Below are 17223 nucleotides of genomic sequence, written 5' to 3' on the forward strand. Positions count from 1 at the left end.
TTGTGACGTTTTTGCCTTTCGTTGGCATAGTCGAATAATCAATTTTATTTCCCTACAACAAAGGGTTACATACGCTGCCCACTGCAGGAATCTCGAACGGCCCTTACTGGTGTCTACGGACTTCTTCTCGGCTGTGCAGGATCCTCTGACTCTCATCCAACTTCGGATGAAAATTATTTTAGATTGTTCCCGATGGTCAGAACAAACACCGTATTTTTGTTGCAGACTTAGCAGCTAAAATACTGTAATTTATTTAATTCATTAGTTTTAGTTAAAGGTAAGTATATAATTATTTAGTTTACATTTTCAGTGTCTTTCCTAACCTTTCAGGTTCCCGGTTCACCACGAAAGAAAGAATCCAATACAGCCTATATGGTCAACGGTAAGTTTAGGTTAGGTTTTAGTCTTTAATAATATATCTAGGTAAGTATTAGTTTTAGTATCGTACCTTAATTCTCCACTTTCCACTTACTACGTGGATAATAGGGCTACGTAAATAGGTAAATAAGTATAATTCAAATTAGGCAAATCAATATTTCAGGTAAATCTTCCACTTCACTATATATTAATTCCAATTGTGCTGACTAATCGTGTTGTGTTGATGTGATCGCCCCAACTGTCAAGTCGTTCGATTTGCTCGGTCGTGACGTTTCGCAAGCGAGGGATGGTCAATTGGTTCACCAGTTACTTGCCGCGACGAGGGGTATCGCCAACATGCGGGGATCGAGCGACGGCACAAGAGCTGGGCAAAATGCGCCAAAGCGTATCAAGTGCAGGCTTACCAATATGACTGCCTTTTTACTACTGTCGCTGTGCAACAGAATAGGATGTCTCTATGTGTGCTCGACGCTCTCTTGCTACAGCACGTTCGCTCGCCAAGCCGAACTGTAATGGCAACAGTGCAATCTTGTGAGAAAAGGTGCTGTTTGGGGACAGCCTGTACCGCGCTCGTTTTGTTGACAATATTCTACTCTAAACGTAGCGAGCCGAATGGGCTGTCGGTTTACCATTTTTTTGTGTCTGCTGTTTCGCATAAACTGTCGCGGAGACAGCCTTCTGAAAGGGATAACATTCTTCGTCCAAACTGGTAAAACTGTCGTCTAGGGCTGTCATATGATGAATGTCACCATTGAACATTTGCATGGAGTTTGAATCGACGCAGCGGCAATAATTTGCGCTAAAGCGGACCCTGCACGAGCAGAAATATTGACAATAAATCATAGATTGATTCTGTAGAATTTAAATGAGATTGATGGATTGAAGCAGTCTTATCAATATATTTATTGACAATATTTCTGTCTCGTGTAAGGTCCGCTTAAGGATCAACGCATGTTTAAGCGAACGAACGTGTAAAGTGTACTTTTAGGCATAGCAGTTATACTGTTATGCTAATCATGCGCATTAATTTGGACGTGCTTTAGGCATGATAAAACGCAGTTTTCAAACGTAGAAAAATTTGCCCAGGACAGAATTCTGGAACGATTTTCATTGGATGTCATTTAACATCAGTTTTCAGTTTTCATTACGTTGTCATGGGAAATTGATTTATAGCATGATGGATTGAATTGATTAAATAAATAGTTTTCTAATGCCGTTTTTTAATGAACAACCCCGGAGCAGTAAGTTGCAGTTTCTAGCGAAAGAGCCGGCCACTAGACGTGTTCATTCCCACTTCTGTCAGAAAGTGCAACACTAGTGCAATTCGCTGCCCCGGATTAACTTAATTTAAGTATTTTTAGCATTTCACTTGTTTAGTTCTCACCGATTACTGTGACGTATGCAATCTGTATATTGTAAAAACCTATTTTAATCCACCTAGCGGTGCAATTGTTCCTTTCTCAATCATGAATCACGAGAATGTGTGCGTTGTTTATATTCATTAAAAGCTTTTAAATGCATATATTACATTTTATTATTATACATCACATGACAACTATATACAGGAAAATAAATCATTATTCGAGTTCTAAAATTTTGAAAAAACAGCCACGGTAATATTGAACTGAAAAAAGGTGCAAAATCGGTAGTCCCAAAAAGTCGATTTTTATAAAAAAAAATTTCGAGGTAACATAAAATCTCGACGTTTCATGCATTTTAAAGATGTTTGGCATCAAAAATACGAATTCGATTTCTGAAATTTCATGGGGTCCCCCCTTTGAAAAAAAAAATTGAGTTCCGGCTTATATGGGAATTTCATATGTGACCGGACGATTTAGTCTATATTTCCGGAACCATACAAGCGATCTGTGCGAAATTTTACAGACATCTGTGGGGATAATATAGCTATCATTTGGGACTAAGTTTGTGAAAATCGGCCCAACCATTTCCGGGAAACTGATGTGAGTTCGTAAATTTTGAAAGATGGCCACTTTTCCCGGGCACTCCCGGAACCGTCTATGGTGGTCAATGTAGTCAACGAAAGTTTGGTTGGCCGTCGGTGACCTAGAACAGCAAATTTAAGTTGTTTGAGAGACATTTTAGCGAAATTTTTACCTTTTTTGCTTTCATCGGAGTAACGGTTTGAATCACAATTTGCTATGTGATCGCACGCCACAACCTGTAACTCCGGAACCGGAAGTCAGATCGAGATGAAATTAAATAGCCATTTACGGGGACGCAATACCTTTCATTTGAGGACAAGTTTAGTCGAATCGGTCTAGCCATCTCCGAGAAACCGATGTGACTGTTATTCTGAATTTAGATACTTCCGCCGGGGCTTCCGGAACCGAGGATGGTGGCCAATGTGGCCAAATAGACTTTGAATGGATGTTAGTGACCTAATACTACAAATCGAAGCAGTTGTGGTCATATTTTGGAAAAAATTTCACCTTTATACATTCATTGCAGAATTTATTAAAATCGACATTTTCTGCGTGTTCGTACTTATCACCCTGTAATTCCGGAACCGGAAGTCGGATCCATTAGAAATTCAATAGCAGCCTATGGGAACGTTGCACCTTTCATTTGAGACTAAGTTTGTCAAAATCGGTTCAGCCATCTCTGAGAAAAATGAGTGACATTTTTGGTCACATACACACAGACATTTGCCGAACTCGACGAACTGAATCGAATGGTATATGTCACTCGGCCATCCGGGCCTCCGTTAAAAAGTCGGTTTTTAGAGCAATTGCAATACCTTTCTATTGAGAAAGGCAAAACGAAAACTGAACCATCAAAAATACTAAAGCTTTCAAAAATCTAAATATTGATCCAAATTAAAAAATCGAAATATTTAAAAATTGCAAAATTGAAGACTTTAAAGTTGCAAAATTAACATATTAAAATGTTACAAATTTAAAAAATCAAGAAATCGATTTTTTTTTAATTAGAGGGGAGTTTTGGATCCCAGGTATTTTTCAGCTATGGTAATACTGTGAAAAGCGTATGTATATATTTTTCATGACTGTAATGTAGCTCTGTTTTTTCTCACAAAATTTTGCGGTTCTCAGTTTTCGTGAGCGTGCGCTTTTTTGATAAATGTGTAAACCGAAAACAAGATTATTGTTAGCAACAACAATTAATTAAATTATGTGCATTATCGTAATTTTGGACCTGCCGTCAAATATTTTTCATTTAATATCTTATTTTAGGCGAGACTATCAACTGTTTTCGTTTAATCTGTGTGTGAATATGGGTTGATTCAATTCGGACCTTTTACCATATATACGATATGATAAGCGATCGCGAAAAACCGTTTGAGAGGTCGAGCTTTCAGGAAAAGATAAGTTTTCGCAAATCGATTCACAGATTTCTACGTTTATAGCTCATAACCTATTGTTAGGTAATTTGGCCCAACTCTTACTTTTTATGGAATATTTGCCACAAATTTTTTTATATCAAACGGAACTTGTCAATTCAGAATTCGAAACTTAGTGAAAATTAAATAGGAATAACTTAGGTCAACATAGGCATTTATTTCCATTGCAAAAATCGATAAGACATGGGTGGTCCTAATTGGAACAGGGTTGGGGTAATTCGGACCTTTCATGTACTTTTGCGTAGAACTCTTAATACACAATACTGTACGATATCGGAAAAAGTTACCTTAGAAAAAATGTGCGCAATTGATCAGGCTTTCGGGAAAAAACATTTATTTGTGAATCGGTTGTAGTTCTATAGCTCATAAACCCTTACTAGGTCCGAATTGGCCGACCCCTAATGATTACTGTACATTAAATATGACATAAAAAATTTACTGAACATTAAATATGACATACAAAATTGAAAATTAAAGAATTCAAGCTGAAATTTCAAAAAATAGGATTTCGGAATTAAAAAATCATATGATTAATATACGAGAAAATGAAAAATTGATAAATCTAAGAATTTAAAAATTTAAGAATTTAAAAATTCAAAAATTTAGAAATTTAAAAATTTAAAGAATTAAAGATTTGAAATTTTAAATATTTTGAAATGTAAAAGGAAAAAAATTAAAATGTTGAAGATTAAGAAATTTTGAAAGTCAGATTTAATAATTTTGGAACTTTAAAATTTAAAGATATAAAAATTTAAAACATGAAAAATATATTTTTATTTAAAAGTTTATAAATACGAGACCGAGGGAATATTTTTACAAACCATTTTAAACTATTCTTGATGATGAAAGCCATCATTTTTTAAAAACAAGTGCTGTATTAGGGCAGTTTACCACTAACAATAATAATATATTCCATATTAAACATAAAAAGTGATTGAAATTAATTTCTATTATTCTGTAGTACGTACGCTAAACAAAGCAATGTTAAAGGCATTTTTTCTTATTTTGAATGGGCCTATAGAAGTTAAATTTTAAGATAATTCTTAACTAAATATTAGTTAGAAATGTGATCTGATTCGCAATGGATAGGTGACCATTAATTCACACAAAACCTCCTGAATTCGCGGTTGCGGCACGGGACGTTTAAAATTGTTGTATAATCCTGTTTTTTGGTAAAATTGCTAATAAGAAAATGAGGTCATGACAGTAAAAATATTTAGTAGTTAACGTCACATTTTAATTATTTATGGCTTAGCGCTGCTCACAACTCCCAATGGTTCACAACTCCCCAACGTCCCCTATTTCGAGGTGTTCCTGTACCTTGAAAAGTACAGTTGTTAGGACAATCTCGACAAACACGTTTGCTATTGAGTGGCATAATAAAACAAATAAAATCATCAGCTTGTTGATCACCTCAAACAAATTAGCATAACCAACAAATCACGAAAATATTTCAGGAGCCTGAAATCGGTGGCGCGCTCCTCTTAAAATTAAATTTAACTATATTATGTATTTCTCTATTGTAGCAACGCAATTTTTTAGCTTTCCGATGAAATAAAAAAAGCCTCATAACTCATGACCTATGTTCATGCTGTGATTCGTGACTAGGTGCAATCTGCATTTTCATCTACACGGCATATCAAAAATCCGTTTTCTGAAACCGTCCAACTTTCCGCAATACGTACTTCTAAACGATTGCTTTCTGCCCCGAAACGGCAATTCGACCCACATCACCATTACTGAACAATTACTATCCAACTTCACTCAAATGATTCTCCCCGCAACATAACAGTCTACCACGACTAAAAATATTTGATCAGGTTTTTAATTTCGAACGACGTTAAAAATTCGCTAACTGTTTGAAATCAAATCAAATAAAGCCGCTGGTTTTGATCCCGTATGGGAAATAAATGAAAAAAAAACGAAAACCTTGCATGCAGCATTCATTCTAAATCGTTCAGTATCCCGCACCGTACTGGGCTTAACTAATGTACAGAGCACGACTTTCACAGAAAAAAAAGTTCTTTGATTGCATCGATGTGTCGGTTCTACCACCAAGAACGATAGAAATGTTACGCAAAACCAACTGAGGCTGTCATCGCACATCAACTATAGTTGTAGACGTATGCGCAAACTGTCGTGTGCGGTACAAGACGGCAACGTTGCAAGTCGCATAACAGTTTTACTGAGAGCTGTCGTGCTTGATTCGGTCACCAAACTGTCGAAGCGAAAAGAAGACGACAGCCTCTGAAATACTGTCGCAAGGCTGTACTGTTGGAACCCCTGATCAAGTGGCAGGCGATCAGCGAAAGGATTTGTGTAGTGTGGATCAAATCCACAGCATTATCAATGTGCACTGACCTCACGAAGCCGAGAAAGATGCATTTTATGCGCAGCTGGAGCATGTCTATGATAGCTATGATGTCATCGGTGACATAAACATCCTGTGCAGAAATTCTCATGATTGATAAGTATATTATGACGAACACCTAAATAGCGAAGCAGTAGACGACAAGAGTATTGCAAGAATCAGCTTGGAGACGCGCGCAGTCGACGACAGATTCCGGATCTACCAAAGATTCATGAAAAAATAGGACGGTTGGACCGCTGGCAATGATCAACTGTTTTATAAGCAACTCAAACACAGAGTAGAGGAATTGGCTAGAGCACTCCACTGGGTGCTTTTGAAGATCTTTAAGGAGGAGATTTTACCGAAGTATAGGATGTAGGAAGTAGTATGTCCCATCTATAACAATGGTGTTAAGTGGGATTTTTGCAACTAATTGCCGATTAATCGCATTACTGAACTGCCCTTGTATGCAAAGGTGACGTAAATGCCATCGAGTATATTTATCAGGAAATCAATTTTCAAATCTTGCATGGTGCGGGTAAAAGCTTGCTTTCGCCACTTTGCTTTTCGTATTTCAACAAGTTATTTTTTTAAATCGTTTGCACTGAAAGATGCACCTTTGCATACTAGAATAGTAAACGTCATCTACAAGGTGTTCTCCCAAATTCTTTGTTGCCGCCTATCTTCAACCAAGCTATTTACAATAACACTCTTGAAAACTTTGCTGAAGACACTAAGTCTCGAACTAAATTTGATTGGAATTAGTAATGCATCCAACTGGAAAAATTAATCAACAACATTATGCTGCTAAATACTAAACCTCCAAAGGCAGATAGCTTCCAAATTATGGAATCTTGGCGCCATTCAATTCGATACCCAAATGTACACCATAAATAGCGAAAAGCGTGAAAAATTTCAATTTTTTTATTACCAATCTTAGCTAGTGGCACTTTATATAAGTGATAACCCAAAAAAAATCAAATGCACATAAAAACCGATTCTCACCTGTTAGAGACAAGCGTAAAACGCCATTTTTCATCAGTTTCTATGTAGGCGTTTTCATTGAGCTATTTTGCTTGATATTTACATGATTTATCAACTATAGGTTCCTCACTAAAATATTAGTTACAAGATCCCATTCTCACAACTTACAAAAAGTCCCCATAACGTTTAAAACATTAGGTTCTCAACGTAATGAACAGATAATAAACTTCCAAAATTATTATTTGAATATTTAATAAACTAGTCAGCATCAAACTTTTTTTTTCTTCTATTCAAATGTTTTGGTTTGGAGGGGGTTTTAACCCCCAAAACCCCCCCTTGGCTACGCCACTGTGCCTTGGGTTGCATGCACTCGACCAATATGATGAGTCTCGTGGTGCTGGAGGGCGTTCTCCCGCTAGAAAATCGATTTTGGGAACTCTCATATCGATTGCTCATCCGATGCGACATTCTGAACTCGTTGGTGATTGGAAACTTCAAGAGGCTCGTTGAGCTTAATTCTCAAACCCGATTTATGCCCATGTACTTCGACTACATGGAACAGCGCATCAATCCTTCTTCATATAATCCCAACCGCATCCGTCTCCCTAATATTTCTGATTCTACTGTATTCTTCGACACATCCACGAAGGATCGTGGAATCCCGGACCATATACGCCCGTAAGTGATTCCCAATATATTTTATAATAAATTCCGATAAGTCGACTGTTACAAAATGTTGTACACTGACGGATCAAATCGCGATGGGTCCACTGGCTTCGGTATCTTCAATAATAATGCTTCTTTCAAGCTCAATGATCCCGCTTTAGTTTACGTCGCAGAGTTAGCTGCAATTCAGTACACCCTTGGGATCATCGACACTCTGCCCACAGATCACTACTTCATCGTTTCGGACAGCCTCAGCTCTATCGAGGCTCTTCGTGCGGTGAAGCCTAAAAAGCAATTCCCATATTTCCTGGGGAAGATACAGGAGTCCTTGTGTACGTTATCTGAAAAATCTTATCAGATTACCTATGTTTGGGTCCCCTCTCATTGTTCTATCCCGGGCAATGAAAAGGCCGACTCATTAGCAAAGGTGGGCGCATTAAATGGTGACATATACGAAAGACCAATCTGCTTCAACGAATTTTTTAGTATTTGTCGTCAGAGGACGCTCGACAGTTGGCAAACCTCGTGGAGCAATGGGGAACTTGGACGGTGGCTACATTCGATTATCCCAAAAGTATCAACAAAGTCATGGTTCAGGGGGATTGATGTGGATCGGGATTTCATTCGTGTTATGTCTCGGCTTATGTCCAACCACTACACCTTGGATGCGCATTTGCGGCGTATTGGGCTTGCGGAGAGTAGTCTGTTCGCTTGTGACGAGGGCTATCACGACATTGAGCACGTTGTCTGGGCATGGGCCGGTTATTATGACGCCTGGTCTCAGTTTAAAGATTCCCTTCGAGCCCTAGGTAGACCACCCAATGTTCCAGTTCGTGGATATGCTGGCAAATCGCGATCTTCCCTTTATGTCCCTTATTTATATTTTCATAAAAACGATAAATATGCCAATTTAGCTCCTCTTTTTTATTTCTCGTTTTTAGAAGTTCCCTGTCCTGCCTTGTGGAGCCGATCAGCATCAGAGTGCCATTATGTGACCGCCGTCGCCTTTACCACGCAATTTGAGGCGAGAGCGACCCAATTCCGCAGGTCCGATGAATCCCACTCATCAACCCGGGTCTTGACGTTTGGCATGTCGCTGATCTCCCGTTTGCCTGAAAGTGACAAGTTTGGTCTTCTTACCTGTCAACATATCCGCCTACTCTCTTCTGTTCCTGATATAACTGCTGCAACACCGATGTTGGAAATAATCCACATTTGCATTCTGTATTCCTAGTTTTAAGATGTTAAATTTCTCATAAAAACTTGTTCCCCTTTCAAACTGTATTCTTAATTTAAAAATAGCTGTAAAATTTTTCGTAAAAAAACTTATGTTCCTCCTTTTGTATATTAAACTCGATTCCTAGTTTTAAGATAGCTGCTAAAAAAAATTCTGAAAACCTATTGTATTTTACTTTTGTATATAGCATTGCATTTCTAGCTTGAAGATTGCTGTAAAAAATCCCCCTTGTTGTAAAAAATATTTCAAATTTGTAACCTTCTAGTTTTAAGATATCCAAAATGTAAAAAAATGAATTTGACACCGCAAAGCATTTGTGCCTATCAAATAAACGAACTGAATAAAAAAAAACCTGTTTTAATCCACCTAGTGGTGCTATTGTGCCTTTCTCATTTGTCCAAACTACGATTCCATGGCTGATTATGTTCAATACATTGCTGTAAATGTATATTACCTATTCAGTACGATTTGCACATACATACAATGGATCGGCAGCCAAGATCTTGAGATACGATGTGTCGACACTGAAACATCGCTTGAAACTAGCGGCGGATCAAGGAGGAAGATCCGAGGAGTCTGGATCCTGCCTAAAATTTTCAACTTGTTAACAAATTTTAAATTAGTTTTAATTTTAAAGTGTTACTACCCTCATTGCATACTCCTACCTAAGCCTATATAGATCAAAAAATTTAGGCCGGGATTAGGTTGACGATTTTTATAGTGATTGCATAACATTTCTATATGAGAAAGGCAAAAACAATTATTTAATTTTGTTATTGAAATTTACGTTGTTTCGTTTATTTCCTAAATCTAGAAACTGGTTTCTGAAAAAATGGCACAAAGGAGAAGCGCGGACTGTCCAAGATGCAGCTCGGATTGCGGCAAGGAGGATCGACAGTGGATGCAATTCAGACAGTGCTCAAGAGTTCTGAGAAGGCATCTAAACAGAAGTGAAGAGGAGATTGCTGTAGTCACGATAGATGTTAAGAATGCATTTACCAGTGCCAGCTGGGAAGTCATCGCTGCAGCGCTGCACAGAATGAGGGTTTCCGACTATCTACGCCAGATCCTGAAGAGCTACTTGTGTCCCAAAGAGCAAAAAAGGGTTTTTTAGATTGCATCAAAACTGTTGACTTTAGCAATATGGTGTCATCGAGAAAAAACTCCTCTTCTTTCTGTCTTATCGGATTGATGATTAATCCCCCTAGTAGTGAGTTACGAAATTTATTTTCTGTAATAATTAAGATAGACAAACACTTACTTCAGTAAACTAGTGGAGAACTCACTGCAAACATTTTACCTGAAGGCTTAAACTCTCTAGCTTTTATGCTTTTTGAAATATAGGGGATTATTTGTGAAAGGCCCTTTAAAAGCAGTTTTTTCATCATAAGTTTTCTTCTAGATTTTTTTCACTATATAAATTTTCTAGAACATTGTTTAGGCTGTTAAACTGCATTACTTTGCCAAAGACGGAAACTGATTGAAAATAGCTCCTTTTCCAATACCGATAACTTTTAAACGGGCAAACCACTCGGTAAACTAATTAAAGTGCAAGAAAAACACAACAATTGTTGGAAAAATCAGATCTTCCCAAGGCGGCCCTCTATGGAAATACTCGAGTTAAAGTTTGTCTCATTCCGTCATCAAATGCATGTTCCCCTATTTACCATTTTGTTGCACTTGCGCCATTGTTATGAAGTAGGTGCAACGGAATTGTCAGTTTCTAATGTCAGACGTATGTATTAAGTTGTAACATTCGATTTACTTAAGACGTGCCAACAAAAGTAAGAAAGGCTAATTATTGCGACTTTAACCCTTCATTTCAGAACTAATAGTAATATATAGTAATGTAATTGAACTAATTGTAATATAATGTAATATAATGGAATGAGACAAACTTCAACTCTAGTATTTCCATAAAGGGCCGCCTTGGGGAGATCTGGTTTTTCCAGCATTGGTTGTGCTTTTCTTGCACTTTAATATGTTTATCGCGTGGTTTGCTCGTTGTTGCCCGCTTAAAAGTTATCCGCATTGGAAAAAGAGCTATTTTCAATCAAGAAACGTGAATATCTCCGCACATACTAGCGATATCAAGTTTCTGTCTTTGGCAAAGTAATGAAGTTTAACAGTTTAAACAATGTTCTAGAACATTTATATAGTGGAAAAAATCTAGAAGAAAACTTATGATTTAAAAACTGCTGAAAAATGCCCTATATCTCAAAAAGCATAAAAGCTAGAGAGTTCAAGTCTTCAGGTAAAATGTTTGCACTGAGTGTCTCCACTAGTTTGCTGAAGTAAGTGTTTATCTATCTGAATTATTGAAGAAAACAAATTTCGTAACTCACTGCTAAGGGGATTAATCATCAATTCGATAAGACATAAAGAAGGGGAGCTCCATTCCAAGAAACTTTCTCAAAAACACCACATTACTATAGTCAACAGTTTTGATGCAATCTAAAAGCCCCTTTTTTGCTCTTTGGTACCACTGTGCACTGTAGCAATTTGGAGTGATAACCGACGACTGATTGAGTTTCAACAACCACGTCGACTACGCTTGCGAAAATTCGGCGAGGGCAACAAAAGCAATAGCGAGAATCATGCTAAACGTCGGCTGTCCGAGATGCAGCATGGGAGGTCTGCTATCTACCGTTTCGTCATCGATACTTCGATATGAGGTTCCTGCCTGGGGTGCTGCGCTGAAAACCAAGCGGAATCGTGAAAAGCTGAACCGGACATTCCGGCTGATGCCCGTACGAGTCGCGAGTGGTTACAGAACAATATCGTCGGAGGTAGTATGCGTTCTCGCCGGCATGATCCCGAAAATGCATCACTATGGCTGAGGACTAATCCCAAATGTGACAGCTTGGGTGCATAGGAAACATGGAGATGTGAACTTACATTTGATGCAAATTTTGTACGAGCACGGATGCTTCCGGAAGTACTTGCACCGGTTTGGACATGCTTCAGCACTCCTTTGCCCGGAGTGTGTAAACGTGCAAAGACACAGGAACACGTGGTCTAGGTTCGGAGAAGTTTTCGTAGGGTGTGATAGTTGACAGTATCGTTGAAGAGATGTGCCACGACGAGCATACTTGGGACGCTGTCAATAGAGTGGTTACGAGTATACTCTCCGAGATGCAGAGGAAGTGGCGAAGGGACCAACAAAGTACGCCCTTGGCTAGAAAGTCGCCGTTAAATCACAAATTGGGATTGGCGAGAAATTCCGCCGCCGGGGAACTATCCGTTGGTGTAGATTGGGTCCCCCGCCGGGGACCAGTTGAGTAGTACGCAACGTAGAACCGGGTTCGAGTCATCTGGGCGCCAGTGATACGGACGTCAGACTTAACCGGAATCGCCGGACCGACCTTAACACCCTACCGGATAGCTCGTGAGTAGGGTAGCCGGGGATCAGACCGCGTCGAATAGCTAGCAATGGATCACTGGGGCGCCAGTGAACCGGAAGCTCCGCTCCACCCGGAATCGCTGGATGGACCTTAGCACCTACTGGCTGGTCCGTAGAGTAGGCTAGGTCCATCGCTGGGGCTACATCGAGTAGATCGGAACAAAGCGGGGAGCTAATTGACTCACGGAAACGAACATCGGCATCGGGAGAAATCTACCGCTCGGTATCGGGAGAACCTGTCTCGCCTAGGAATTCTCCTTCGGAGTAGGCCAGATCCATCGTTGGGGACTGGACCGAGTAGTTTGCGAACAAGTCGGGAGCTGAACGAGTTAATGGTGCTGAATGGTACGAGAAGAAAGTTTCGGCGCAGAGTGGCACAAGGGAGCCGAAGGGCTAGGTAAATTAGACAGTCTGAAGTTTGCCGCCCAGATTGTCTTCGTAGGGGAAGAGCATAAAGTTTCGACCCACTGCTAGCTTTCCGACTACCATGTAGAAATTGCCAGTCTGTGTTGATGGTGAAGAACACACCACCGTCGAGGAGTAGTGCTGTAACCCTACTAAAGAAACTAACTGCTAAGTAGTGGAATTAGAGTGGGTGTTATGCTCATAAAAACCCACTCCGCGAAGTAATGCCGTAAGATAGTGCCGGGGAGGACTCAGGTTTTGGGCAAGAGTAGTGGTTTTTGGCGAATCGGGTGGCAACACAAACCAGCTCCCTGAGATGTTACAGTTTAATATATTTTTTCCTGCAGCCTCAGGGCTTTTTTGGAAGTGTTTTGCTATCCTCTAAAAACAAAAACAAAAAAACACACACACTCGATTGGTATATGAGACTCGGCCAAATAACAAATCTGAATTGAAAATAAGAAAATTTTCTGAACTATATATGAAGATATAATACCTCATTGAGTTAAAACTATCAGCAATAGTCTAGAGATGTCTCACTCATATACATACTAATTTCATAATAAATCCAGTGAAGATAAATTTTCAGTATTGTATTGTGAAGATATTTTTGTTCCTTACATGAGAAACTATCAACGGTCTTCTAGAAATGTTTCGCTCACATACAAATAATTTAAGGTTATATCATTCATGGTTATTCACGATAGATTTAAATTCTTCCACATTATTGTAATTTTCAGTGTTTTGTAGTATTTGCACCGACTTTTTAGTCGTAGAAAATTCAACTTTGGTCGCATCTAAATGCAGTAATAGTAATACAGTAGTGTAGATAGCCCAAAAAAAATAGTAGTTTGCAATATTTTCTAAACTGCTAAGATGTAACGAGATGGAAATTTCGCTTTCGAGGTCTGGTTATTAGAGTGTTGAAATGATGATTGACATGATCCTATATCACGCCTCTTGGTTTAGAACCGAGCATATGAGCATAAGGTGTAATGTTTCTTCCTTCGAACCTCTTGCTCTCGTGTACATATTTATTCCATTTATTACCGCATTTTTCCCGAAGATATAAAACATTAGATAATAGGCTCCATAACTTTGCCGTAGTCCTTCCTAAGTTTCAAAAGAACTTGATAGTGTCCCCGATACTCGGACGTAACACATCACTCGATCCATAGTCGATTTGATCGTATATGTCGGTTTAGCTAGAAACCCACATTCGTGTATTAGAGCCCATAGGTGATCTCAATCGATTGTATCATATGCGGCTTTGAAATCTATAAACAGGTGGCACGTTGTAATTGCAACATTTTTGAAAGACTAGTCGAATCGAAAATATTTCGTTTGTTGTGATGCATGCCCCAGTAAAACCTGCTCTGAATTCCCCATTTTTCTCTGTGGGCAGCGGTGAACACTTTGTAGGTGGCATTCAGCAATGTGATTGACTGGTACTTGCAACAATCCAGCTTATCACCTTTGTTATAGACGGGACATGTGTACTACTCTCTCATTATTTTATATGAAGAGTAAACTGAACGAATTTCTATTCGAAAGGTTCAAGCCAGCAATACGAACGTAGGGAAACGTATATCTGCAAAAACAAACACGGACATTTAAAAACTACAGCCATTTTCAAAATCTCTCTCGATTTAGCAGAAGCTTTTACTAGATCGAACAATCGACTAATGATACATATGCATACTATGCTGAAGTATGCTTTCCAAAATGTGATTTTGTGTAAAGGTTTGGGAGAAAAGTTCTTCATTCAAGCACAGAATTTTGCTCCCAAACATTTACGAAAAATCACCTATAATTCTCACAAGCTGACATCAGCAGCCTGGTAAACATTTGAATTGTGCGTTTATTTCCTCGGCAAGCAGTTCATCGTCTATTTATTCTTCATTAGTGGGAGGGTAACCAAATTTTCACCTCTCAAGAACTTGCGAAAAGCTACTGACAATGGAAGCTCCACCGCAACGGCATCCCTTATTATTGAACGCCCAGGCAGTTTAGTAACTATAATAACATATCGGAAAGAATGAAATATTTAAACCAACGGTCAGGCTATAGAAATCATCAATGGGGAAACACGTGGCTGCAACCATGCGGTAGCATGCGGCTAACCGACATTTGTGATTTCTTACCTGTTTCACCATTGTGCTGTATGATCGGTGTAATGTCAAACCGGACTAAGTAGCAAAATCTCAAAAGAAGAGATAATGATAGGATTGAATCAAAAATTTCTTCTTCAGCCACATTTCATTTGCACCAGATTTGAAAAATGTTATCATTAGTAGGAATTATGGAATAAATCCATTGCGAATATTACCGTAAAGAATGCAAAGATTCAATCTTTGTACACGTTTTTCTCTGTATCAATGTAGTATCGCTTTGTCCGGTCTGGCACAAAACCGACATCATGCATGCGCGTGCGCGTTGTATTCATTTTCACTGAAGTTAGAATGGACATACGGCGTTTGGTAAAAATGCGGCTGCAAATATGAGTATTTCATCAACTTTACTAAAATATGAATAACTCAAAAACGAAGCATCGTAGCTATGTAATGTAAGCGAACGAAAAATTCTACACAAAGCAAGCTACAATCCTATGCAATAATATGGGGTACTTTTGAATAAAATATTGAAGATATTTTGGTTCGAACTAGAAAATGCTAGCCGAGAGCAATCATCAAAATTTTAAAATTTTAGTTATACCAAAAAATAGCTTAACTCCTTGCGCAACTTTACACGAGAGGGATTGTTGATATCTTTTACGTAAAAGTTTTAAAAATTCGAGAAAGCGCAGCAGCCGATCCTGTAACCTTTCGCCTTAAGATCAAGAAATTCAGTTTCTGACAGATATTCACTCGTAACAGGAAATCGATGGTAGACTTCACCCATCGCAGCACATTTCGTCCATTATCCGCTTGATTTTGATGCATACTTAATTCGCAATGATACTAATGTGACGGAAATGAATTCCATATATCATGTTTTCTAATTTGATCGAAAATAATTGCACAATACCCTGAAGCAGCTCAATCATTTCATTCAAGATTACCAAAGAAGGTGGTTTGCATTAAGTTAACATTCCATCGAAATGTTCTGATACTCATTCCAATTTTGGACAGTAACTCCAGCAGCTGCGTTTAGTATATCGTCCCAATTATAATCCTAATAACCAAATTTAAGTTGTACATATACCCAAGAAAATCTTTAAAAGAAGCTGATGTTATGCAAACTGAGTGACGAGTTATCAAATGATTCAGTGATGTGTACTCCACCCAATCGGCATCTTCTGACAACTTCTTTTAAGACAGATATACATGCAATCAAAAGGGTATGAAAACTTTTCAATTTTACCTTTTTTCAAGAAAATGATCCACTTTTTTATTTTTTCCATATTCCCGGGATCCCGGGAATTTTCATATTAATTTCCCGAATCCCGGGAAGCTGAAAACCGTCGGGAAACGGAAGCTCTAGAGCACACTACAAGTGCATTCTAAGTTTTAAGAAGAGCTTCAAGAGCTTCATAAAACCGCAATTGTTACCAGGGATGTTTTGCTAGGTGAATGCATTTATATTTTCTCCGAGCTGCAGGAATACGATTCTGCTTTAAACTTTAGTCAACATGCAGTTGAAGGAATGAATGAATGAGGCGTTGCAACTGAATGCTGCTTGCAGTAAATGCACGCCGCAATTGGCAAATTTGAGATTTTATACTACTGTTTCCATAGTATGTTGATTGTTCCGTTAGTTAGTGTTAGAACTGGCACGTGGCAGTTTGTTGGTTATATGTGCACAGTGTGCTAGTTGGTACCATGTCCCAGGGTCACGGAGAAAGAAATAGAGCGTTTTTTCAGCATTCTTACAACTCCGCTAGGTCATTTTTGTGGTACCCTCATTTTTATGTTGTAGATCACCATATCGATCCCTGATTGCGTGTAGCCTGTTATGTTTGCACATAATGGTTAAGATAATGTGCATATTGAATTAAATTATGAAATTAAATTATGGTTCATTGAGGTAATTATGATAAGCGTGCACGGCATACCCGACAGAAGAAGGTGTGCAAATAAAACACTCGCTTGACAAAAACAAATTTGTCTGGCAACAAAAACCGGACGTAGGCTAAAACGTCAAAAAGGTAGAAAAAAGGAAAAAAACGTGGAGAAAAGTCAGTAGAGAGGTTAGCGTTCAATCGAAAAGAGGGCAGGTACGAGCAAACGGAGGCTGATCCTGCGGACGGAAAAAAGGAGGACCGTCGTGTTATCAGCAGTCGCCGGGAACACATGCGATACCGTTAACACCGAAGATACCACTCTCGCATCCGTACCATCATAGGCAGGAGATAAGTAAAACATCCCCATCATCACGAGGCGTGAGTATAAAATAGTGCCGCAAGGGTCAGCGCCGGCAGT

The 17223-nt window shown here is 38.8% G+C and overlaps 1 protein-coding gene across 1 annotated transcript in view; it reads right to left on the bottom strand.

Moving 5' to 3' along the window:
• Positions 1 to 17223, bottom strand: part of LOC131683235 (neurogenic locus notch homolog protein 1) — a 542971-nt gene that overhangs the window by 178715 nt on the left and 347033 nt on the right. The gene's annotated exons all lie outside the window — the stretch shown is intronic.

Source organism: Topomyia yanbarensis, chromosome 2, assembly GCF_030247195.1.
Source record: "Topomyia yanbarensis strain Yona2022 chromosome 2, ASM3024719v1, whole genome shotgun sequence".
Lineage (NCBI taxonomy): Eukaryota > Metazoa > Arthropoda > Insecta > Diptera > Culicidae > Topomyia > Topomyia yanbarensis.